This window comes from Periplaneta americana, chromosome 2 (assembly GCF_040183065.1).
Source record: "Periplaneta americana isolate PAMFEO1 chromosome 2, P.americana_PAMFEO1_priV1, whole genome shotgun sequence".
Lineage (NCBI taxonomy): Eukaryota > Metazoa > Arthropoda > Insecta > Blattodea > Blattidae > Periplaneta > Periplaneta americana.
Window position 1 is genome coordinate 20,457,260 of NC_091118.1, and position 26,177 is coordinate 20,483,436.

The 26,177-nt window shown below is 34.4% G+C and overlaps 2 long non-coding RNA genes across 4 annotated transcripts; both read left to right on the forward strand.

Annotated features, from left to right (window-relative positions):
• The first annotated feature begins 582 nt into the window (after positions 1-582).
• LOC138715565 (uncharacterized) lies at positions 583-24,639 on the forward strand. 3 transcript variants are annotated; one of them, XR_011336460.1, is made up of 4 exons: positions 583-704; positions 8,072-8,167; positions 9,150-9,244; positions 24,508-24,639. It is a non-coding gene; the product is annotated as an uncharacterized lncRNA (long non-coding RNA). The 3 variants fall into 3 exon arrangements; XR_011336467.1 differs by lacking the exon at positions 583-704 and adding an exon at positions 7,443-7,499; XR_011336457.1 differs by lacking the exon at positions 583-704 and having other exon boundaries at positions 7,449-8,167.
• LOC138715561 (uncharacterized) lies at positions 3,616-6,575 on the forward strand. Its single transcript, XR_011336455.1, has 3 exons — positions 3,616-3,833; positions 4,252-4,357; positions 5,421-6,575. It is a non-coding gene; the product is annotated as an uncharacterized lncRNA (long non-coding RNA).
• Positions 24,640-26,177: the final 1,538 nt, after the last annotated feature.

The following is a 26,177-nucleotide window of genomic DNA, read 5'->3' on the forward strand; positions in this document are numbered from 1 at the left end:
ACTTTAATTTATCAATAATATTACTCTTCACCAAAGAGAACATGGTTGTATTGAAGACTAGTAATGTTATAAAATAAATAAACATTATGTTCTTCAGTTTAAGATTCCACGTTTTGTTGATAGTAAATAATTCTGTGTGTTATTTTTAAGTGTTTTAGGCAGCGCTTCATGGAGCCCGTTTCTTTCTATCTTCTTTTTTACTTAGCTGCAGCGTTTAACGTTTACCTCACATGTTAATTTATTAGCTGTTAGTATTATACATTGTTTTATTAATTTTATTTCTTCTGTCATATATAACAACACTGAAAGCTAAACAGGCCTTTCATACAAAATAACTCCGCAAATAATTGTAATCATGCAAATTAAATTTGCAACCGCCATTTTGCAATGAAGGGAAGCACTTTTTTCTCGTCAATCGGCAAAACGAAAGCGCTTTACTACAACGCTTTTAAAACACGCTTGGTTTCACTTTCAAAGTACGTTCTAAAATCGACTCAATCTATCTAAATTTTAAATCTCCCGCCACAAATTTGTACTCAGATCAACCGAGTAATGACGTCACAGTAACTGCTCCGAACCGAACCGCTCCGTCCCCAGCCCTACACAGACACAGCAATAACAGTGGTGGTGGTGGTGGTAGCAGTAATGTTATTTAACGCCGTTTTCAACTGTAAATGTTCTTTACCGTGCAAGCTGAACGTGGGGTAGGTATTTTCGAATAGATCGGTAGCCACTAGCAATAATTACGTCACAGGCCTGGGCCTAGGACTAGTGGCTGTACTGAGAGAGACAGTATAACTAAAACCACTTTTTTCGTATCAGCATTACTGCATGCTACTTACTGACGTTTTTGTTTTGTTTTCCTTTCCCGGTTATCTAGAGTCCACTCGCTATTCTTTTCCATCCACCATATTGCTACTCATCAGTTTCCATTCACCTCCTAACCTCCTGCCTCTATTGTTTTACTCTCCTCCCCAGCTGTCTCATCAGAGCAAATGCAACTTTTCGTTCTGCAAATGTATTTCACAATGTTACATTTGTTGGGATGAAATTTCCGCACATCTGATGGACTGGATTTTGGTTTTGTCCTTCATTTATTATCACAATACACTGCTCTCTTAAATTGTCTGACAATGGGCATATTGGGAATTCAATGAATGCTTTTGCCAAAGGACAATACTTTTTTATCTCGAAAAGGAAGCAAAAAGGATCAAAATTGTATTAATGTATTTTGTTTGAAATAACTCAAAGAATAGCTCTCTGAAATTACTTACGTTCATCCTGTACATTTGTCAGTCACGTGTGGAATAATCTTAATGAGAAAACGTACTGTATAATTATTTATAATTTCTCTTAACGGACAGGGTGATTCGAATGGTGTGTGTGAAATGCTAAGTAGTGAAATGTATGACTATTTGCATCATAAATTATAACCTAAATAACTTTTTATCTAAAAAAACGTGAGGATTTTCCTCAACACTCAATATTAGAATCTCATCAAATAAAATTTGCTCCATGATGTTTTCGTGGTTGTTCTCTCCGGAACTAGTTTCAGATCCACCTGAGAATACTCAGCTAATAATAATAATAATAATAATAATAATAATAATAATAATAATAATAATAATAATACACAACATTTAAAATACCGATAATGTAAATTGTAAATAATTATTTTAATAATGATCCCCTATTGTCAAAATTCTCCGTACGCCACTGCCATCTATCAATCGATAGATCAGTTGCTGGATCATAGAAAGCAATTTCCAGGTGACGACGGACCAGAAACAAGAAAGCGAAGCATCTGCGTCGGACTGAATTGCACCAGTAAGATATTTCTTAGGAAACAGTTTCCCTTTAGTCTATCGTATCATAGATAACTGATAATCCTCAATTTTATTCAGTTTTCATTTGGTTCGTACAGTCGAGAGCTTAAATTCATAACCAGTTGTATACAGTACAACAGATCTCTGGATATCGAAAAGGTTTTATTTTCATTCGATATTAATTCGTTGTGTATCAACACTTGATATAATTTTACGCGCTCATCCTGAACGTATTTTATAACAAAAACAGATAGCTATAGAGCTGCTTATCGGGCATGACGTGGAGCATCACTACGTACTTTAGCTCACATAGGCTTATTTTGCATCCATGATGGATTGAGTTACATGACGACTGTGCTGGCTGGCTAAGCCGGTCCCACATCCACCACACTATGCATTCCTCTCCAGCCATCAAATGCGTATATCATAGCAAAGCTATAATGGAGTGGCGGTTTTTTCGGGTCACTTGAATGGTCTTCCAGCGAAAGTAAGAGCATCATATTTTAATACTATATTCGTCCACTGTTTTGCCCACAAACTGATCTTAGTCTTATCACAGTCGGCTTATAATATCAAAGACTACAGACTATTTTTCTTAACTTTGAATGATTGGTGGCCTTTTTATCCAAAATCGCCGAAGAGATTCATGCGCTCTATGAGGAAGTCAGGAAGAGATTGCCAATTCACGTGCTGGAATTTCAATTCACGATTAGCAGCAGTCGCGACCAACTAATCTCATTATTCGAGAAAATTCCTGATCCTGGTAAAGAGTGGGATCACCAGGCGTTAATTTCTGCCCTTGAATTTATAGTTTTCGTTGAAGGACTTTAACTTCAATTTTGTTACTGAAGAACTATTAAGATATTTCAATTAAGTAATTAAATTAATATATCAAATAAATGAGTAACGACTAAGGGAGTGGGTAAGTGAATAAGTAAATAATAAATAAGTAAGTAAATAAATAAAAATAAATGAATAAATCAATCAATAAGTAATAAATAAGTAAATAGATAAATTGTAAACAAATAAATAAATAAGTAAAGTAATTAATTAGTCTAATTGACGAACGAAGGAATGAATGAATGAATGAATAAATACATGAATGAATGAGTGAATGAATAAATGGATAAATAAAATAAATAAATAAATGAAAGAATAGCTAAATAAGTAAGTAAATAAATATGAAGTAAATAAATAAATAAAAATAAATGAATCAATCAATACGTAATAAATAAGTAAATAAATAAATAATAAACACATAAATGAGTAAATAAATAACTAAAGGAATGAATGAACAGCTAAATAAGTAATGTAACTAAGTAAATAAATATTAAGTAAATAAATAAAGAAATAAATATAAATAAATTAATGAATCAATTAATCAATAAGTAATAAATAAGTAAATAAATAAATAATAAACAAAAGATAAGTAAATGAATTAATTAGTCTAATTAACAAACGAAGTAGTAGTAGTAGTAGTAGTAGTAGTAGTAGTAGTAGTAGCAGCAGTAGGAGTAGCAGCAGCATTACTAGTATATTAATAGTGATTTACAAGGTAGTGAATGAACTAAGTTATTTTGAAATACTTGAATCGTGTAATAGGAAAGTTGTGTCATAAATTTAATATTTTTACTAGAAAATTAAAAGCAAACTATTACAGAGTATCGATTTGAATCATCCGCCATCACAGAATGTTACAGTCATCTGTCACGAGACTCTCGTAAATGACGAGGTGCTTAATCGATTTCGATAATAATCGACTTGTTCGATATAACTCTGTTAACTTGATTTGAGTTATTTACAACGTGAACTGAGAGACATCTACCGACATTGGTAAGCAATAAGTCCTCGTTCCTTCAATAATTCCTCAATAGATGGCAAACAAATCAACAAATCGAATTCTGCGTCGATGTTTTGCGTACCGGTATGTGTTTTCATTCGTATTTCAACGTGTTTTGGGTAATATTACTCAGAAGTTTTGTGCTACACGTGTTTTCTTCTATTGAGGTGAGATGATATTTACGTACTTATTTTGCATTGGAGATCTGAGATTATAAATGAAACATAATGAGCACTTATTGTGTTGTTTATTTATGTATTCGTGTCTTTTGTTAACGTGTGTTACATGTGTTCACCTATGCTATTCTGAGAAGGAGGTGATATTTAGTACTTATTATTTTACAAATGGAGATTTATTTGCTGAAATTATAACTATAAGTGAATAATTATTGTGATGTAGTTTTAATACATTGTGATTGAAGTTATTGTGAGGTGACATGATTGACACGTTTCAAGCAAACAATGCAAGAATTAAACACATAATATGTTTAATTAACTTAATTGATTGATTAACATAATATGTATTTATTATTTAATTACTTATTAGGGATGTAAGAAAAATCACTAGTATTGTCTGTCATTCCAGCATGTCCCAGAAAACCTGGGTAAAAACTTGCTCTGTGCCTGGTTGTCTGGGGTCAAATAGAAGAGATTCGGACTTACCATTTTTCCACTTCCCGAAAAATGTTGAGGTTAGTAATATTGATTACTTAATCTATATTCCTTTAAATTACTCTTGTATTTGTACCTACAGAGAGTAATACAGCAATGTTTTTTTAGGCGAGTCCATTTTTATATGCTAAAACCTAACCTAACATTTAAGCACGTGATTAGCTGTGCAATATTGCAGTAGCCAAACATGTTTTGTAATAATAAAAATATCAGTAGTAGTTGCCCAGATCAGCTACACCAAATAAAGTGCAATCTTCTATTGCTTCACAGGTTTTTGTGAGATTTATACAGTATAATGTAAAACACGTGGTTTTATGCTTACCTGTACGGTATATTCTAATGCATTGTTATAGCCCGTCTCTCCACTTCTTACAAGTATAACACTAGAGAGTTTAAGAACGCAATACTAGAGAAATAGACAATTTCCCTAGTAACCTAATTAAGATTGGCCTCTCACATGTTATGTTGGTAATAAATTAGTAACATTGTAACAAATACGGGAGGAGCTACAACAATACATAAGTATAAAGAGATGTCATAGGATTTTTATTTTGAAATTATTTGTGCGTGGAAACTAAAATCACATGTTTATGACTATATAAATCACACAGAATCCAGTGAAACAAGAGGAAACTGTGTCTCTTTTGGTGTAGCTTTTCAGGAAAAATACCATATTAAATATAAAAATGGATCAAAAGAAAAGGTTCTTATTTAGTACTGTCACTAGACAACCTTACTTGAAATGAAAGTATCTGAGAATGCGCAACAGTTTTTGCATTTGCATGTACAAACTTGGACTACTCCCGTTTCACAAATTGTTGTTGAAAACAAAGCCGGCATTGTCAAAAATGCCTAGAAATTCTACAAAGTAACTACCTAATTGCATATTTTGCTAGTTACATAATCATAGAACTAGAAAGAGACTCGATCTGTATGATATACGAGCTTAGAGTTTCGAACAGTATCATAAAATTCGTAGTTCTTAAATGCCCCAGAATATACAATAGACCCAAGGTTGTATGATACTAGAGTAGGCCTATTCTATTTACTGGTAATTCTAATTAATACTTCTACATTTTACAGGGCTGTACATTGGGCAGAAAGTATAGGTGTAACCTATACCGAACATACTGCTACAACACTGTTCAACAGAGTAGTATGCAGTCGTCACTTTTCAGAGACTGATTTTAAAACAAAAGAGAGAAAAGGTCTCAACTGGTCGGCAGTTCCATCTTTGGATGGATCAATCACAAGCGCACATTCAGACTCACAATCGAATTACCCTTCATCCGCACAACTTTCTTATCCTTCATCCATTCTATCAACTATACGACTTTTACCAGAAAATGAACTTACCCAATTGTCTCCTCAAAAAGACCTCAAATTCCTACAACCCTCAAAAACCTATCAAAGAAAGTCCACAGGCCTGTGTCCCTCCTCCTTTGCCAAAGAACACATTCCAGTCCCACCAACACCAGACATATATTACTGTTTTCATGTAGCATGTCATTGTATCAGTTTGTTTTCTAGTGAAATTACAGAAGTAGCACATAAATAAACATTCTTCGACATAAATATCTCATTTCCTCACAATAAACATTGTACTTTGCTGAGAAAAAATGTGTTAAAATGGTTTATAATCTTGAACACTTGCATAGTATACGAATTTAAACAATTTTTACTTACAAATGGCAATGTACTGCGTATTTCTGATATTAATAGAAGTATGTAAATGTAAAAGAATCACTACGGAGACTCACAGAGTGTGCCCTGTTAGTGCATGAATAAAGTGGCTTTTAAAAGCCAGACGAATGCATAATAATAGTAATAATGATCACTGAGAGTTGTCCCTTATTATTTTGATAATTTAGTAATAATACCTGTACAATATATTTTGTGTTCTTTGTGCTTCTTCCACATTCTTTTATGTTACTTTACAAATAAATATTTCTGGAACACTATTGTGTCTATTGTGTTCATTTGTAACTATGCTTGCTCTGCTCGATCCATATTGTGCTGTAGAGGAGGAGGCGGCTGTGTGAAATATGAGGGTAGTATGGATGTGTGGAGGGAGATGAGTGAAATTTTGGTTAGGTTTCGAGAAAAATGCAATTTGCAGAATTAAAATTATCCGTGACTTTTCATTTTTATGTGGGACAAGTTTATAACCATCATCTTTCTCAAAATTCATGGTTTAGTTTAGTTTCACAATTACAAACAGACTTTTGTGATGGTAGTCATTCTCGCATTTTACTTTTACTCCATTTCCTGATTCAAATAATATAAGCTTCAACAGATTTCATGCTAAAAAGTTGACATTTTTACAGCATATTCTGACAAGTATGGTTAACAAAACTGCTGAGACTTTTTTTGGGTAAAGTAAATATTTTCAAAATTAATAGTGAAATATTTAGTCAGACACAAAAATTGAATTAAAGATTTTTAACTCTCTGCATTCGAAATTCAAATTATGGATCTGCTGTTAAATTATATGCATCATAGACATATGCATGTCCATTTTTTGTCAGACCAGTAACATATTTTGTGGGAATAGATATGTTTTAAAATAGGTGAAAATAAAATAATAATAAACTCTAAAGTTTTCACCTGGTACTGCTGGAACTTACGGACATTAATACTAATAACAAGAGGTTCCTGAATACAGAAATTAAGTCGCTAGCTTAAAAAAATGGAGAAAGAAATTTAAATCCCTAAAAGTTCCCTTTCCATTCCTTCCCAAACTGAAATACCAAGCTGAGAACTATTGATTGTTGTTACAGGCAGGTGGGCTGGGAAAGGAGGATAAAATTATAATCAAAATGCAATATAAATAGTTCTGTACATTGTAGTGATTTTTTTTTCAAATAGACCTTCGCCTTTTACAAGATATATATGCAATATTGTATATTATACAATAAAAAAAAATTGCATTCAAACATTTCCATCAAAAGTGAAATGTTTTAAAAGAAATAATTCATTCTGTACTAGTAAATAGAATGGCTTGGTATAGTAGTGAACGTAGTTACCGACACAGCAGTAGAGGTGGGTGGTAAAAATGCTGTTACCGTTTTGTTTACAAAAGACTACAGATGGCTCTACGGTCGTATCTTTCAGGTTATTCTCCAAAAAATCTTCTTTGAAGAAGGAACAATAAAATTTTCGGTATGCCCAATTTCCTTACGCTTCATTAGCGTTTGTAAGGTATATGTAGTGTTCAAGACGTGGTTATAGTTTGTAGTCACAAATGCTTTTGTGTCATACTTTTAACATAATCGTTTGATACTTAGGACGGAGAAAAGTAGAAAAGCAGGAATTTTAAAATAAAAAATGTACATTTCACCTGACATTCAGATTACATTTTATTACAATTTCTGGGAAAACTTTAGAACATGGATTGCACCTACTAAATTATGTCTTAAAATACTAAAAAGAGCAGATTTGTCTGCGTTTGTCGAATGCGCAACATTATATTTACGAAAAGGCACTTTTCATTGCCAATAATTTATTTTGTGTGCACAAGGTTGGAATTTTGAAGTAAGAGGGAAAGGGTGCAATCCATTTTCTGGAGTTTATCCAGGATTTGTATTTCTGGAGCAATCTCGATATGGATTTTTTCGGCATCATGATACTTTATCTTCTTACTGCATATGATGAAGTAAAAGCAGGAATTTTAAAATAAAGAATGTACATTTCAACTGACATTGAGATTACATTTTGTTACAATTTCTTTCTAGATTGTCCGTGGACCAGGGAAGAACCACGGCTTTATTCAGGACTGATGAGTGATATGAAGAAGCAAAAGATTTCAACTAGGACGTCGTGAACATAAGGTAGGAATATTCTATATACTATTATAATGAAATGAATTACAATGCAATAGAGTAAATTGATTAACAGAGTTACCTAGTTTGAAGTAGGTATAGGTATACAAAATTTGTCTAAAGCATAATGAATTAAGCCTATTACATATACTCTGATTTTAAACAGAATAGAAACATTTATTGAATTAGATAAATTAAATGAGATTACAGAAAATTGGATATTTTTAAATAGAGAAGATAAATCACAATAGCTTACTTTAATGTGGGATACGCATATATTTGCCTTGTTCTCCTTATCTTCCCCTTGTTCTAGTCCTTCCCTTCTTGTATTGCAATTGTTCTTGTATTGTTCCATGTTATCCTTCAAGCCCTGTTTTGTCCTCCTTTTTTCTCCTTGTTCTCATCTTCCCCTTGTTCTAGTCTTTCCTTTCTTGTATTGCCATTGTCCTCCTTCTCGTCCCTTTGTCCTCCTTGCCACCTTATCGTTGTATTCCCCTTGTTCTCCTTGTCATCCCATTGTTCTGTTCTCCTTGTATTCTCCTTGTCCCCTTGTTCTCCTTGTATTCCCCTTGTTGTCACCATGTCCCTGTAGAACCCTTGTTCTCCTTCTCGTCACCTTGTTATTATTTGAGGGGCTTAGAACGAAAAGCAGGTAAGTGACATAAACCTAATTTTGAGGAAATTACAGTTGAAGTTCTACATGCAATGGAATATTATACACTAGTTTGGTGAAATGATGCCCATATAGCAGCACTGCACTTTGTGATCACTTACCTGATTTTATCCCAAAGAAACATCCTTTTGGGCTATCACAACACGCACTTACCTCATTTTTTTTAATAATGTTACTTACCTGCTTTTTGTTCTAAGCCCCTCATTTGTATTCCTGGGTTGTCTTCATATGATAAAGTAAACACAGAAATTCTAATATGTAGAGAATATTACATTTCACCTAGCAGTGAGCTTAAATTCTGTCTGAATTTCTTTCCAGATTGTCTGTGGACCAGGGAAGGACCACGGCTTTACACAAGACTGATGAGTGATATGAAGAAGCAAAAGATTTTGACAAGAAGTCGTCAGCTTAAGGTAGGATGTATACTATTACAATGAAATGGTCTATAATGCAATATAATTCAGTAGATTAGATTAAATTACGTTTAATCAGAGTATTTAACAGAATTTGTTATAGTAGTTGCAGGTATATCATACAGTGACACTGTTTTGTTTAGCCACACAGTTTTCATTTTCCCATCGCCCGCCGCTAGGAGTTTATCTGCGGCCACCCAGTCTGCCGGCACTGAAACATTCAGTATAGGAATTTGTACTTACCCAGCTCAAAGTAGGTGTTGAAAATTTCCCCCACCAACAGCTACACACTGTTGACACCTTCTTATGAAATTGTTAATTACTTTAAGGTATATGTTCACCTTTACATACAAAAATTTTGTTTTGCATAATTTTGCTGTGTAAAATTTTTATACAATTGGGAATGGTACCAGAAAGAGGATGCAGTGAACAGATCCCTTGAAATTATGTCTAAATTGTTTATAAAAATTATTTTGTTTATAATTTTGACATACAACTTGAAACGTGATAGCTCATGCAGTTTTTAAGATAGAGCCACATTTTTTTCACTGTTTTATAGCTAAAAATATTTTCTAGTGCCTGACATAGATCTATTTTTTATTTTCATTCACATTAATTAAATATTACCATATATGTAACTTAAACTAATATTTTATGTTGCATATATCATGTAAAAAATCCATAGATAATTATTAACTACATTAATGTTATTTTACTAATTGTCAGGCACTAGGGGACATTTCAAGCTTCAAAATGACACCAATATCTTCTTGGTATCACCATATTTGACTGAGGTATCATGTTTAAAAGAATTAAATATTCTAAAATTACTACTTACAGGAAATGAACCACAAACTCTCAGAGCCTAGAAGACTCCATCATCATATGTCACCCCTTAAGCAGCTTCATGTCGGTCCAGTTTCAGCTTCTTTCTGCCTTTCAAATACCTCCTCCTTGTTTTAACTTCAGGTGTTGAATGTTTTTTGGCATTTTTGTCCTTATTTTCCATTGATGCAACAAATCTTGCGATAGTGTTTGTCCTAGGGTTGATGCTCATCCTCCTCAGAATTTTAATTTCTCCTTTTGGACTCTTATTAAAACGATGTACAACATCACAGACACACAAATTTACAGTTTTATGACTAACAGTAAAAGATTATAAATTACTTCATTATGTAAAAACGTGTTTTCAATCTAATGACCATGCCCTGATATCTATGCATCTATTTTGGGACTGGAAAGAAGTTTATTTTACAAGCAATGCTGGACGAGGGGATTGACTGCTACGAGGATCACTCCAAAAGTAATCCACAATATTTATTTTAAAATTACATTTTTATCCTACAGCTTTGCTATTTTCATAGAATGTAGATACATCCTTCAGGAACAATACGTCACTTTTCCACATAATCCCCGCACCTTTCAACTGCCTTACGCCACCTTGGAATGAGAGCCTGTATGCCTGCACGATAAAAGTCTGAACCAACACGTCTGAGCTACTCTCTGGCGCCACTCACGGGAACGACTTAAATTAAATTTGATTACAGGGGGGAAGGATGCATCTATGACCTCCATCAATTGCAAAGGTTTAGAATAAAAAATAAATTTTTAAAAATGTTGTGCATTACTTTTGGAGTGATCTTCATAGAAGTGACCGTGGCTGATGAGCAGAATTTTGGAAAATGGGACTTATCTGGAAAACCATAAGGCATAAATCGAAAATTCTTATATCAAATTAAAGGGAAGAAAATTCTCTATTGAAGTAGTTACATTTTGAAAATTCTAATTTTTCGTCATTTTTTGCGTTTTGTGGGTGTACATATACCTTAAGAAGTTCTGCTTCGCTGATTGACTTGATTTCAGCTCTTACATAGTCTTTAAGCTCATTTAATGTATGTGGTTTTTTCGCATAAACCTTATTTTTAAGTGCCCCCTCCATAGATAGAAATCACATGGTGTTAAATCTGAACTGCGTGTGGCCCACAAATTTTTACTGATGATTCTCCTTCCGAAAATTCGACGCAATTCTCTCATGGATTCTTCGACAGTATGAGCAGTGGCGGATTCTTGCTGGAAATATACTGAGGAATGTTTTTCGTAACTCAATTCATCTAAAAATGGGTCAAGGACCTCATTCACACAATGCTCACTGGTAATTGTGTCCTGGGTGAAAATATGCCCAATAATTCTGTGTCCATTCATTGCACACCACACGCCTATTTTTTTCACCGTACGAAGGTGTTTTGAGTAAATATTGGGTTTCTCCTGACTGTAATACTGATGATTTTGTGAGGATACGTGTCCATTTAAATGAAAATAGGCCTCATCAGGAAAATAAATTACTTCAGAATCTACTACTTTCTCAAAAATCCAATTATAAAAATGCAGCCTCTTATTGGGATCTTGTTCATTTAACTTTTGAAATACCGGAATTCTGTATAACTTTAATTTATTTACTTATTTATTTATTCTGGTATAGTTCAGGCCATCAGGCCTTCTCTTCCACAACACCAGGAATACAAATACAATAATAGAAATAAACAGAAAAAAATACACTATATACAAAGTAAAGCTACACAAGAAATAAAGAGAGAGAGAAAAAAAACCACTATAAAGAAAGTAAAGCCACACAAAAATATACACAGGTTGCAGTCACACAAACTTTAAATGAGTGATTAAGTATCATAATTAATTGTATCCTAACTAATTAACTAACATAAACAAGGAACTTGCAATTTTAATCTAGATTAAAAAAGAAAAAGAAAACACAACTCAATACTTCTAGCAATACCTAAAAACATTAACTAAGACAAAATTTTCCAATTTAATTTTGAATTGTGATAAAGTCCGGCAGTCCCTGACGTCATTAGGTAACGAATTCCAGAGGCGAGGTATTTCTGCAGTATAGGAAGATAAGTATAAAGACATTCTATGATGAGGGATAGAAAGAAGTGCTTGATGTCGGTTTCGAAGAGTTGTAAGAAATTGAAAGCATGATAACAGATAATTCGGAGTAGAAGTATGCATGATTCTAAAGAGAAGAGACATTGAATGTATTGTTCTTCGTTCCTTCAGATGCACCCATGAAAGTAACTGGAGGGAAGGTGTTATATGGTCAAATTTACGAGTATTGCAGATGAATCGTATGCACACATTATGAACACGTTGTAGTCTCTTAGCTAAGAGTGAACTTACATTAGTTAGCAAGGGATTGCAATAATCAAAATGGGGCATTACAAGCGTCTGAATAAGATTTTTTTTTAGACTAAGTGGTAGAAATTAAAGTAATTTCGTTGCTTGACAAGCGGACTCATAACTTCTGTTTCCTGCACGTAACGCTTAAGAGATTTTTGCGGGGTGTACTCTAGTCTCTGTCCTATCTCGTCTAATTTTTCTTCTGTAAGAACATTTCTCCTTCTTTGTATTTTATGATCATTTACTGAACCTGTCTGAATTTTTTGGCTAACCTTCTTATTGTAGTGGCATTAGGCACGGGTCTATTTGGAAATTTGTTACGGAAGTTTTGTCGTGTTCTCACACGAGATTTTCTGTATTTTATGTAAATAGTAAGCATATACACACGTTCATGTAATGAAAATCGCATTGCAACAACGCCAAACACACACACACATGCAATACAACACGGCTAATTCAACCTTCACGCACGAGTGCAGATGATAAACTAACTCGCAACTGGCACTGTATGGCTTGGTGTTCATTAGTGGAAGCAGGTGGGAAACACACTAGCTGTGCGGGCAACGCGGCAAATGAAAACTCTGCCGCCTAACAAAATAATGTCACTGTATTTGTTGAGAGCATAATAGAGTACATTAGATAACTTTGATTAAACAGAGCAGAATAATTTATTGAATTATGTTTTATTAAATTGGATTGGATTAGGAGAGATTAGGTATTTCTGATTATATAAGCAAGTAACAGTGTGCTAGTTTTATGTTTTAATGTGAGAAGATGTGTAGGTCTATAGATTCATATACATAAATGAACATAATTATGTAGATAAATAATTACAGTAAAATGCCACTATTATGAACGCCACAGTTACGAATTTTTCAGAATAACGAAATAATTTTTCAGTCCCAGCCATTTTGCTATTAATGTACATGTTAAAAATGTTCAGTTTAAAGAAAACATAAGTAACGAACTACAAAAAAATGTTACTTTAACGAAATTAGGCCTATTAAACAGTTAAAAAGTACCGTACTTAAAATAAATTCGAAAGAAAAGGAAGTAAATGAGTTATCACTATGCATTGGCACAGGCGGAGTTATTGGGGGGTATGGGAGGGCACTGCCCCCACCCAAACTTGGCCAAACTCTTTTTTCTATTAACGTTAGAAAATATTGAATTTAAAAAATTTTTCTTGTTTTTGTTTATCAGTAAGTTTCTGTGCTTAAAGTGACGAATTAATGTCTTCAGATCATGTGTCTGGACTATAATATTTATTTTAAATTTCTGAATGTATAAGAATTTTTTTACCTCATTTGAGGAATGGAAGCACTGTAATGTTTCTTTTGTAACAGCCTGTACTCATGTGTTAGAAATCTGCAGGTGTTCAGGCTTCCACTTGGAGAAATATGAATAACATACTGCACAACAATGCAGAAAAAAGAAAAGTGATCCTGGTGTAATGTGTAAACATAAAGACGAGATTAACATGTTGACTGCCGCTTGAAGCGTATATACGTCTCACAGCACGTATAGGGACGTATATACGCGTCAAGTGGCAGTCAACGTGTTAAATAAAATATTTAGAATTTACATTTCATATGATATCTTGCCTTTAAATAAACCAATAAAGTAAATGTAAAGTTGGTCCACCACTGTGGTTAGTACGTCTGGCTGTGAAACGAGCGGACCCGGGTCAAATCCTGGTTGGGATAAGTTACTTGGTTGGGGTTTTTCCTTGACCAATTGAAGCAGAATTGCTGGGTAATTTTCAATGTTGGACCTCGGACTCATTTTGCTATCATTAATTCACATATCATCATCATCATCATCATCCATATATACAATAGCCTGGATTAAGTTCACGGTGTGGCGTGATGTACTTGTACAAGAGCACGGCCGTTTGGCTACCCAATCATTCACCAAATAAGAGTGGCAAGCACAATAAGCTTCAGGCTGCAGTACAAGCCTTCGGGTCTCTGAGTTTTGAGCAAGAGGAAAAAAAAGTAAAATTGTCTGTATACTCATATTTTGTTACAATTTTACTTTATTTTACGATACCCTGATTAAATGATCATATTCCGATATACTGTACCGAGGTCAAGCTATAATGGGGGGAGAAGATAAATGATGTCCCCCATAATCTCGTTATATCGAGATTCTATAAATTTCTTTTGTCCCCCCATGGAAACGGTTCTCTCTTCGCCTATGTGCATTGGTCACCCTTGGTTTCAGTGAGTTTTCTGAATGCACTTCTATAGACGTGATTGTCGTGGTTTGAATTTATATTTAAATATAACAGTTTAATAAAATCGAACTTTCAAAGGAAATTTGTTCCTAAACGTTGTTGAGGGAAGAAGTAAAACTGCTTCTTGCAAATATGGCAGAAAAAAAAGACAAGAAAGCAGTTTTTGCTAGAGTGAAGAGGAAAAATCATTGAAGAAGTAGGTAGAGGAGAGAAGAAAAGCGAAGTCTCAAGAAAATTACAGACTTCTTTACTACATAGGTTAAGTGAAACTGTTAAAATCTCAAAGCTAATATTTCGAGAGATCGATTCAGAACCCATCCTACCATTCTAGACAGGTCGAGAAAACACCGTCAAGGTATGACATAAATGTGACGATGGTCCAATGGTTAGAGAGTATTTTTAATTTTAATTAATTAATTTATTTATTTAATCTGGCAGAGCTAAGGCCAGTAGGCCTTCTCTTCCGCCCAGCCAGACTCTAATTCTAATTCAATACAATTGCTTACATAGTTATTACATTAATATCTAGACCATAAAACAACTTGAAAGTAAATAATGAAAGTTGGATAAGTAATGTTAGTGTGATAATAATAAACTTTGGTAAGAAATAGTTATAATAATAATAATAATAATAATGAGATAATTTAGATATTTATCTGTGATATATATATATATATATATATATATATATATATATAAAACCATTAAACATTGAGAAACCTGAAACAGCTATTATTGTTAACAAGAATTGTTAGAAAAATATTTCGTTAGCCTATTCGTAAATTGGTTTGATGTCTGACAGTCCCTGACATTACTCGGTAGGGAATTCCAAAGCCGAGGAACAGCCACAGTGAAAGAAGATGAATATGAGGATGTTCGGTGGGAGGGAATGGATAATATTGAGGAGTGTTGTGATCGTGTGTCTAGGTTATGATGGGTGGATAAATTTTGAAAACGAGACGCAAGATAGACAGGAGTGGAGAAATGCAATAAATGTGAAAGAGAAGGGAAAGATAGTGGATTTTCCTACGATCTTCTAGACGGAGCCAGGACAACATTTCGAGGGATGGTGTTACGTGATCAGCCCGGCGAATATTGCAGACGAAAAGGACATATTATGAACATGTTGTAGTCTCTGCGGCGAAGTAGGGATATTGCTTGTGGTGCTGGCATAAGGAAAGAGGCCCTTTACAGCTTAATTCAAGCGAACAAACCACCACATAAAGTTTATGCTGTAGATACAATGTGATTTAAACGGGATAGAGCTGGCGTGGGCGAAAATTAAAAGAATATTCTGGGAACACAATATTACTGGGGACATGTCAGCTGAAAATTAATGTCAACACACCATTGATGCATTTCGTTCTGTCACTGCTGAAGATAGAGAGGGTTACTGCAGGAAAGTAGAAGAGGAGGAAGAAGAATATTGGAGGCGCGATGGAACAATGAAAATTGTAGTTGATCAAGTCTTCATCAGTACTACCTCTCCAGATACGAGCAATGAAGATGATTCATCTGAAAACACAGTCAGACAACAGTGACTGAGTTTTGTAAGGTAAATAAAATATAATTATAATTAAATACTAAAATCAATATTACTTATATGGTTACATATTAATATATAAATGTTCAAAATTATTAAGCAATTTCAAATTAATAAGAGCTTATAAATATGTTAGGAATAATCTTTCGCGTAAATTTCAAGTACAGTATATTTCCTTTCATTTTCTCATGTTGGCAGTGCTGCAGCAAGTCAGGAAGATGCGAACCTCTCCACTTCCCGCAACCCCTCTCAACGAGAGCTTAAGAAAAAGTGCGCAGGTAGTACAATTTACCAACAAACACGTGTATACCACATATTGCCATGTATATCATCTTATGCAGGGTTCGCCTCCATTCAAAATATCAGCCAACTCCAAGCTAACATTCCGCTATGCTTATGTTTCACAGATAAATCGCCCACTCGTACTCGGTTTAACAAATTTGTTTGTTTTCAGATGAGCTAACGTAATAATTTATTCTGGGCTCAGTTTTGTTATATCGTTAATCTTTTAAGCTGGAAAGTGTTATCATGCTGCAATACTAAAATTTTTGTAGCATTTCGTTACATTTAATAGTAGTACAGAAATGGGATATTGAATAAACAAGAGATTTAATAGTACTGGTACAATGAAATGCCAGTATAACGAATTCGAGGGGTACTGTAACTATTTTCGTTATAGTGAAATTTCGTTAAACAGAAAATGATTAAATTTGCCTACAAATTCTGTCCCATATTATGGAATAACAGATACTGTACCTGGGTTAGGTTATACTGTATATCCATATTATATTGCAACTTCAATAAGAATCGGTACAATGATAATTATGCATATTCAACAACTGAATAATTATTCTTTACATTATTTGGGAGGAAATTGAACACAGAATAAATATGGGAAATGCCTGTTATTATTCGGTTGAGAAGCTTTTATCATCCAGTCTGCTGCCAAAAAATCTGAAAGTTAGAATTTATAAAACAGTTATATTACCGGTTGTTCTTTATGGTTGTGAAACTTGGACTCTCACTTTGAGAGAGGAACATAGGTTAAGGGTGTTTGAGAATAAGGTGCTTAGGAAAATATTTGGGGCTAAGAGGGATGAAGTTACAGGAGAATGGAGAAAGTTACACAACACAGAACTGCACGCATTGTATTCTTCACCTGACATAATTAGGAACATTAAATCCAGATGTCTGAGATGGGCAGGGCATGTAGCACGTATGGGCGAATCCAGAAATGCATATAGAGTGTTAGTTGGGAGGCCGGAGGAAAAAAAAGACCTTTGTGGAGGCCGAGACGTAGATGGGAAGATAATATTAAAATGGATTTGAGGGAGGTGGGATATGATGATAGAGAATGGATTAATCTTGCTCAGGACCAATGGTGGGCTTATGTGAGGGCGGCAAACAACCTACGGGTTCCTTAAAAGCCAGTAAGTATTATTTTTCATTCATCATGGCCTTGTTAGGACCAAAAATTGTTGTTTGTTGTTGTTTTCTATTGCCAGGTGTTTGACAATAAAGTCATTTGACCTCTTGCACTCCAATATTTTTCAAAGATATTGTCATGGTCAGCCACTGAAGCACAGTTTTGAGGTGTTCCGAATCCATTTCTTGATTTGAATTGCACAATGGGCAGTTAGGGGACTGATATATTCCAATTCTATGCAGGTGCTTGGCAATCTAATTCCAGTTACAGACGATTTTCGTGGTAAATCAGGAGTTGACTGTGGATTATGATGCAGAGAGTTCCATTTTTTCTTTTGAGATTGTGTTATAAAATTTTGTTTGTTGAAGTCTAAGCGGGCAGCCAGGTAGCTCAGTTGGTAGAGCAGCTGGCTACGGACTGGAAGGTCCGAGGTTCGATCCCAAGTGGTGACGGGATTTTTCTCATTGCCAAACTTTCAGAATGGCCCCGAGGTTCACTCAGCCTCCTATAAAATTGAGTACCTGGTCTTTCCCGGGGGTAAAAGGCGGTCAGAGCGTGGTGCCAACCACACCACCTCATTCTAGAGCCGAGGTCATGGAAAGCATGAGGCTCTACCTCCATGCCCCCCCCAAGTGCCTTCATGGTATGTGATGGGGATACCTTTATCTTTTACCTTTTTTTGAAGTTTGAGTATGTATCCTGAGCAAGATTAATCCATTCTCTATCATCATATCCCACCTCCCTCAAATCCATTTTAATATTATATTCCCATCTACGTCTCGGCCTCCCCAAAGGTCTTTTTCCCTCCGGCCTCCCAACTAACACTCTATATGCATTTCTGGATTCGCCCATAGTGCTACATGTCCTGCCCATCTCAAACGTCTGGATTTAATGTTCCTAATTATGTCAGGTGAAGTATAGAATGCGTGCAGTTCTGCGTTGCGTAACTTTCTCCATTCTCCTGTAACTTCATCCCTCTTAGCCTCAAATATTTTCCTAAGAACCTTATTCTCAAACGCCCTTAATCTCTGTTCCTCTGTCAAAGTGAGAGTCCCAGTTTCACAACCATACAGAACAACCGGTAATATCACTGTTTTATAAATTCTAACTTTCAGATTTTTTGACAGCAGACTAGATAACAAAAGCTTCTCAACCGAATAATAACAGGCATTTCTCATATTTATTCTGCGTTTAATTTCCTCCTGAGTGTCATTTATATTTTGTTACTGTTGCTCCAAGATATTTGAATATTTAATAAAACTAGAGACTTAATTTAAATTTCCGCCAAAAAGAAGGAGAATGGAAATTATTTGGGTATTGAAATAGTTAATTACAATTTCAACATGAAATTTTGATTAAATGTGAGAGAATATCATCGAAATGATAGCCGTCCAAATCTTGGATTTAAAATATCGGCATCCTAATCAATTCAAATGAAAAAAAAAAAAAGAAAATGTAAATGAATGTAAAAAAATACATAATTAAATTAAAAAAAAAAGAATATTCTGCGACAAGATTTGGTAGCTATCAAAACGATAAAAATTTATTGAAAATAAATAATATACATTGAATATTATAAAGATGAATAGAGATGGTGATTGATGATGTTCAGAGTATGTAAATGAGTAATTAAAAAAAACTAGTTTTAGATGAAATTCCCCCAGTACACGACATTGAATTAACAGAATTCTTGCCTTCCATAATTTTTTTGTTATCTTTTTATGAAAAATGATCAAAATTCTATTTTCTGCAATTTCAATTAGCTGCGAAACGATAATAATTTAGCAGCCTGTTCTCAGCAAAGATGATCGCAGTTATAGCATCTCTGGATTTAGTACACGATGATCCGAAAAACGTTTCAACATCATCCAGATCTGTTGCAATCCCGTAGCAGATACCCAACCAGCGCATGTGCATAAGATGATCCTTGGTTCGTACATGAACTGATCCATGAACTGCTTCTTGGAACGAACCTGTAGTAATACGTGTTATTTTAACAGTTTGACTTCTTCATTCTTTGAGGTCCAATGGCGACAGATTCAATACTTTTCTCAATTTTATTCTGTCTTTGTGAAACATTGAAAATGTCGATGCACTTATGCCATATTTTCTTGCGACTTCACTTTTCTTCTCTCCTCTGTCTACTTCTTCAATGATTTTTTTTTTCTCGTCTAGCGAAAAATGCTTTCTTGTCTTTTTTTTCTGCCATACCTGCTTCTGTACTTCTTTATTCAACAACATTTAGGATGAAACTGCCTTCAAAAGTTCGATTGTAATATTAATTTTCAAACTTTTCCCCTAAAACAGGGGTTGCCCTGAAGGACAAAGTATACCAAATATACAAGTATTAGAAAATACGTACAATTTTACGAAAATGTTTTCGTGAGAAATATAATTATTATTATTATTGTGTTATTAATTTACTTTATGTATGTGATTTCTCAGAAGATAGATTGAATATTTTAGAGCTATCAAGGAACAATCTTGTCCAAAGAGGATTCAAGATTGAACTCTTTGCAGAAATTAACCATTTTTTTTTGTAATTGTGCCTCTAGCACCCACTGTTTCATTTAAATATAAATTCAAACCACAACAGTCCCGTCTATGGAAGTGCATTCAGAAATCTCACTAAAACCAAGAGTGACTGATGCGTAGCGATAACTCATTCATTTTATTTTATTTCGAATTTATTTTAAGTAATTTTTAACTGCCTATTAGGCCTAATTTCGTTAAAATAACTTTTTTTTTGTAGCAGGATTTATTATTATGGTACGTTAAACTGAATAGTTTGTTATGCTTTCTTTAAACTGAACATTTTTAACATGTAAATTAATAGCAAAATGGCTGGGACTAGAAAATTATTTTGTTATTTCGAAAAATTCATAATTGCAGCATTCGTAATAGTGGCATTTCACTGTAGTTACTTGTAACAGAAAGTGATGAAACTGGCTATAAGTCTTGAGTAAGTCCTCTATCTATGAATGTTACTCTGAAATGATGAGATAATATCACAGTCTAGTATATACAGTCACGAAACTCAATACGTAGTAAATATGCATCCATAGATAGTTGCTAACCACTAGGATCGCTAATATCGCCTCATTACAGACATTGCGAAATAGTACCGGCACAGTCTGTTGTTCCTAGCACCCTCACAACTCAAGCTTCGTGACTCTATATACTAGACTGTGATAATATGCTGATAATGTAGTTGCAGTGCAATGGAAATGGAGAAAACTTATATTACAACAGCTTTTCTACAGACTTTGCTAACAGTGTAACTGTCACTGTAGTTTAGAATATCAAAAAAATAGTGTAGAAAAAGTTTATGTATATTGTTCTCATAAGCAGTATGACAAATTAGATGCAACTGACTTTCTCCTCCAGACGAAGTGAATTTTCTGATACATTTTAATACCCCCCCCCCCCGAATAAGGGTGTATGATGCATGGCTTCACAATGTACTTAGACCCTTATTCGGGGGGGGGGGTATTAATTTATAGTGTTTGCTTTGTCTTTTAGTGTAATCTTAAGCTTTTTTTTTTTTTTCAATTGAGGCATTCTCTGGAACAAGAGCTTAATTGCAAAATCTTAAATTTAAGATACAGAGGATGGATAAATATATACATAATAGGATGCGAAACTTACTGAGTTTCCCATAACACATGCTAGAGGCACTAATGTAGAAATTGATCTTTCTGCCACCTGTTGGGAGTAGGCGAACTTATTACATCTAGCAGCGCACCAAATAGCAAAAATAAAAATTAATTACTTCATGCATTTAGCAGCGCACCTGGTGACGAAAATGTTAAACTGTACAGAAAATATTCCCACCCACCCTCATCCATATTCAAAACTAACCCATTAAAATAAAACATTTACATTTTTATTCCTCACAGCATCTTCTACTGAAAATTCTTATCAGAGTCAACAGGAAGATAAAAGAGACGATCTATTTTACACTGTCCAATTAAAATATAATCAGATAGAGACAAAAAATAAAGCAAAATGTTAGATAATTGGAATTGTATTCTTTGGATATTTAGTGTACAGCGCAATGGAAAAGTCTGCAAAAACTATTTAGATAGTTCAATTTATTATATTACTATTACTTTACAATACATTCAACAACACTATTTTTACAACATCCATAAACATCACTGTTTAACATACACTGCTTATACACACACATAGTATCACTTTATGTTCACTTATTAGAAAGTTTCTTGCTGCCATCTTGTATTCTCGAGCAACATCTCGAACGGATAAATAGAGAACTCTGGGTAATGTACCCAACATGTAGTTCTAATGTTCACCACCTACGACGTTGGGCACTGATCATGTTATTTGAGCCCCCTGCCCCAGATGGTGCTGACCGCAGTTTCGCATCCTATTATATATTTATCCGTGTACAGAGCATCAAACATTTTAGATCTTGTTAACAACATTATACAGAACCACATTCAAATAAAGGGTCCATGGAAAAACACGTTTAGTCCAAATCTAGTAATTTTTATATTTTAATTGAATCTGACCGTTAAAGTTGAGATCTTCAAGATCCCCTAATCATGCAGGAGAGAAAATCACTTGTTTCCACATTATAAGCATATTACGGAAAGGCTTACATGGGAAGAAACTGTCATTCTGCAAATCTGTAAACGCTGTCCTGAAAAATTTGCAAAATGTGGCTAAACTTGTTTTTCCCCTGGATCCTTCAAATGTTTTTAGTGTGCGCTGTGTTGGAGAGCTATAATATTGTCAGGAGGGAGATGTGTTATTAAGAATTCAATATAATATGCTGGAAATGGAGAAATTATGTAACATACATTAAGTTGTTATTCTAGGGAATGCCTCAGTTCTTGTATAGAGTAGGCTTGATCTGTATTGTCGATATTTTACTCCATACACTTTGTTTCTTTTGTGTTAAGGTAGCTACACACATAATGATAAATAGTAACCATCTGCTGAGTGGTGATATCGAATGCTCCATTATGCAGCATAGATATCTGCATCGGTCATCAGTTCTTGAAAGACATTTGCTTGAGCAACATGTTGACAGACGACGTACTTGCAGTTTGGGTCTAATAAAATTCCATCTCGCTCATGTTACAGTCCGGGTCAGCTTACTTCATACTCTAAGGGTGAAACCTAACCATTTTCCCCCCATTACTACATATGCTAGTGGATTGTGGTGATTTTCTAGTTTGCAGGTTGAATTTTCTTTTGCAAACTTCGTTTCGAATTTCGATACTGACAAATACTACAAATGGTAGTGATTTTGTAACTAGTATGTTAGCAGCTGAGACAAATATCGACAATATTTGTCGGTACTGGAGTTCTATGAAATTGAAATTGTACTAGATTTCTGAGCCTGTTACTGAAAGCTAGTGAACTTTGATCATATTAATAATTAATATCAATATTAATATCAATACATAATAGTTGCATTGTAGTTATAATTCAAGACTACAATCAGGTAAGTTTTCGGAGTTAGTACTAATAATTTCATGTGGTCAAACAAAATATATTTTTAGGTTAGGTCTCGTGAGTCAACTTTTTAGTCAAACCAATGAATTTCGTATTGCCAGACAAAATACTTGACATGTTGATCCCTTTCTCATATAGTTTGCCTGCGAAAAAATGTTACAAATTATTGAATTATTTAGAATAACCTTCCAGCATAAAGTACGGTAAGTAAATAAATCATTTAGTATGTAGGATCATGTGATATCTGGTAACAGTGGCAACACTGACAAGACAGCAATATTTGATGTTTAGGAACTGTTCTTATGTGACCCTCACTATAGATGTAGAAGTTTTGGGATCTCTTGTTCATATAAGAAATGCAGTAGATGAAAGCACCACAAATGTAGAATGCAGGCCTATATGTCATCAGTTCCTGCTCCCCCCCCCCCACTTTTGAGATTGTTCATGTTTAATTCCTTGTAAGTAGTTGTGTAAGATTATTAAGTTAGCATTAGGATCGATGGCTTCATATTTTTCAGTCAACTTTTAAGCAGCCTCTTTTTGGTTGAAGTCGTGATATTTAGATTTTGTTTGCCAAAGACAAGGTTCATTTCTGTAGCTTTGAATGAAAGCTTCCAAATGCTTGCGATATGTGCTTTGGTTTCCATGAGACATTGCTAAAACTTACAATATGCACTGCTATTCTCAATGATGAACAAGCTTCAGCTGATCAGCTGTTGCCTCTGTCAACACGAGTTTATTGATTATAGTCCCGTCGCTCTAATTTTCGGCAGCCAATTACGCTGCAAGTCTGCTACATTTAAACGTGTTCGTCTTGCGATTCACTGATGAAGACGTTATGAAGTTCCTAAGGCTCGATAAATACTTAATATAATCGCCCGCCATTTTGGCTCTTTCGTTGGCGTTCACAGAAAGTGCACGAGGACGTTATTTGCTGCTCAGTTATTTGATGAATTACAGTGCATTTGATTTATTATCATAGGAGCTACGACATGATAATGTTTAACGGTGTGTCAAATGGATTCCTCGTATGGTAGCTCGGCAACGAAAGAACAAAAATAGCGAACGATACTACCTACTTAAACTTTATAGAGCCTTCACTTCCTAAGACGTAAGCAAAGAGGAGGAGTCACGCCGGGAATAATAGTGTCGTGGCTATAGAAAAATTAACTTCAACTGATAAACTGTTCAAACCAAAATATCTGGGCAATGATTTATCATTTTGTGTGTAGCTATCTTTAGTGATTTAACAGTGTATGAAATCATGAAATAAAGACTGCAACAATTTATGAAAATGTTTCTTAATGTAGGAATATTAATGTATGTAAATTGGATAGAAGATAGCTATTTTAATATATTAAATTCTGTTACAGGAATATGAGATGGTGAAGAGAATAACTCCAAACAGCTGAATATTTTAGCAAACTACTATTTTGATTATAGTTTATGTATCTCTTTGTAAACTGGAGATTTTGTAACATGAATTGCTACTTAAAGAATATGTGTATTATGTTCTGTTTTTTCTCCTGGAACTGCCACCTTTTCCAAAGAGATTCCTTTCCACGCAAATCAAGCTTTCAGGTATAACTCCCTGTAAAGTTTATTTGAATAATTTCGAGGGAAAAATCATTCTGGGATCGGGCATCGAACTCTACCAGACACTGATCCAATTTTTCCCTCTATATCCACACACCTCAAAGTGGGCTGACAACCGTCAAGCAACCAACATTGAGTGCACACTAACTCTGTGTGACTTAAATTGTGGTTTTCTGTTAACGTACAGTGACGTGTATTATGCATATCAAGCTTTCAGGTATAACTCCCTGTAAAGTTGATTTTTTCCTCGAAATTATTCAGATTCCTTTCCGTTTCAAAAAATTTTCCCGCCAAATAGTCCTGATGTTCAATGGATGCATTTATTATTTCTGAATCATTGAACATTAGAACTTGGAATAAATTCATGAAGTATCTCGTAGTGTATAGTTTGTCCACTAGAGTTCTCTAGTGTAGCCTATATAAGCAGCACTTAGAAGGAAAATGGATGCATTTGCTCTGCACATCTGACACTAGTCACTATAAAAGGCTTATCTTTTTTTGGCTGGAAAATTAAAAATTTCTTAGAGGTAGGGTGTAGGGTATATAATATTCTAGTACACACATAAATGCAGTTAATACAACTTTAACAATTTATTATTCGTAAAGTATAGGCCATTATAAATGGTTAAACACAAATTAAATACTTCCAACATAACTCACCTAATTTCATTCTTATGTTTCCATCTACTGTTCATCTATTGCACTCACAAAGTTGCAACACTTCTGCTGGCTACAGTGAAGTTTTTTTTTTTCCAGTGGACTGGTGCAGTTTTCGATACTTGAAGCAAGCAAAATCCTACTATCATTTGTACTTTGAATGAACAATAACAGATATAAATGACACTCGAGAGGAAATTAAACGCAGAATAAATATGGGAAATGCCTGTTATTTGGTTGAGAAGCTTTTATCATTCAATTTGCTCTCGAAAAATCTGAAAGTTAGACTTCATAAAACAGTTCTTTATGGTTGTCGAACTTGGACCTCACTTTGAGAGAGGAACAGAGGTTAAGGCTGTTCGAGAATAAGGTACTTAGGAAAATATTTGAGGCTAAGAGGGATGAAAGTACAGGAGAATGGAGAAAGTTACACAACACAGAACTGCACGCGTTGTGTTCTTTACCTTACATAATTAGAAACAAATTCAGACGTTTGGGATGAGCAGGGCATGTAGCACGTATGGACGAATCCTGGAATGCATATAGCGTGTTAGTTGAAAGACCTGACGGAAAAGGACCTTTGGGGAGGCCGAGTCGTAGATGGGAGGATAATATTAAAATATATTTGAGGGATATAGGATATGATGATAGAGACTGGATTAATCTTGCACAGGACAGGGACTGATGGCGGGCTTATGTGAGGGCGGCAATGAACCTCCGGGTTCCTTAAAAGCCATAAGTACAGTAAGTAAGTAAATATGGAATTCCATTATGATTATTATATTCAAAG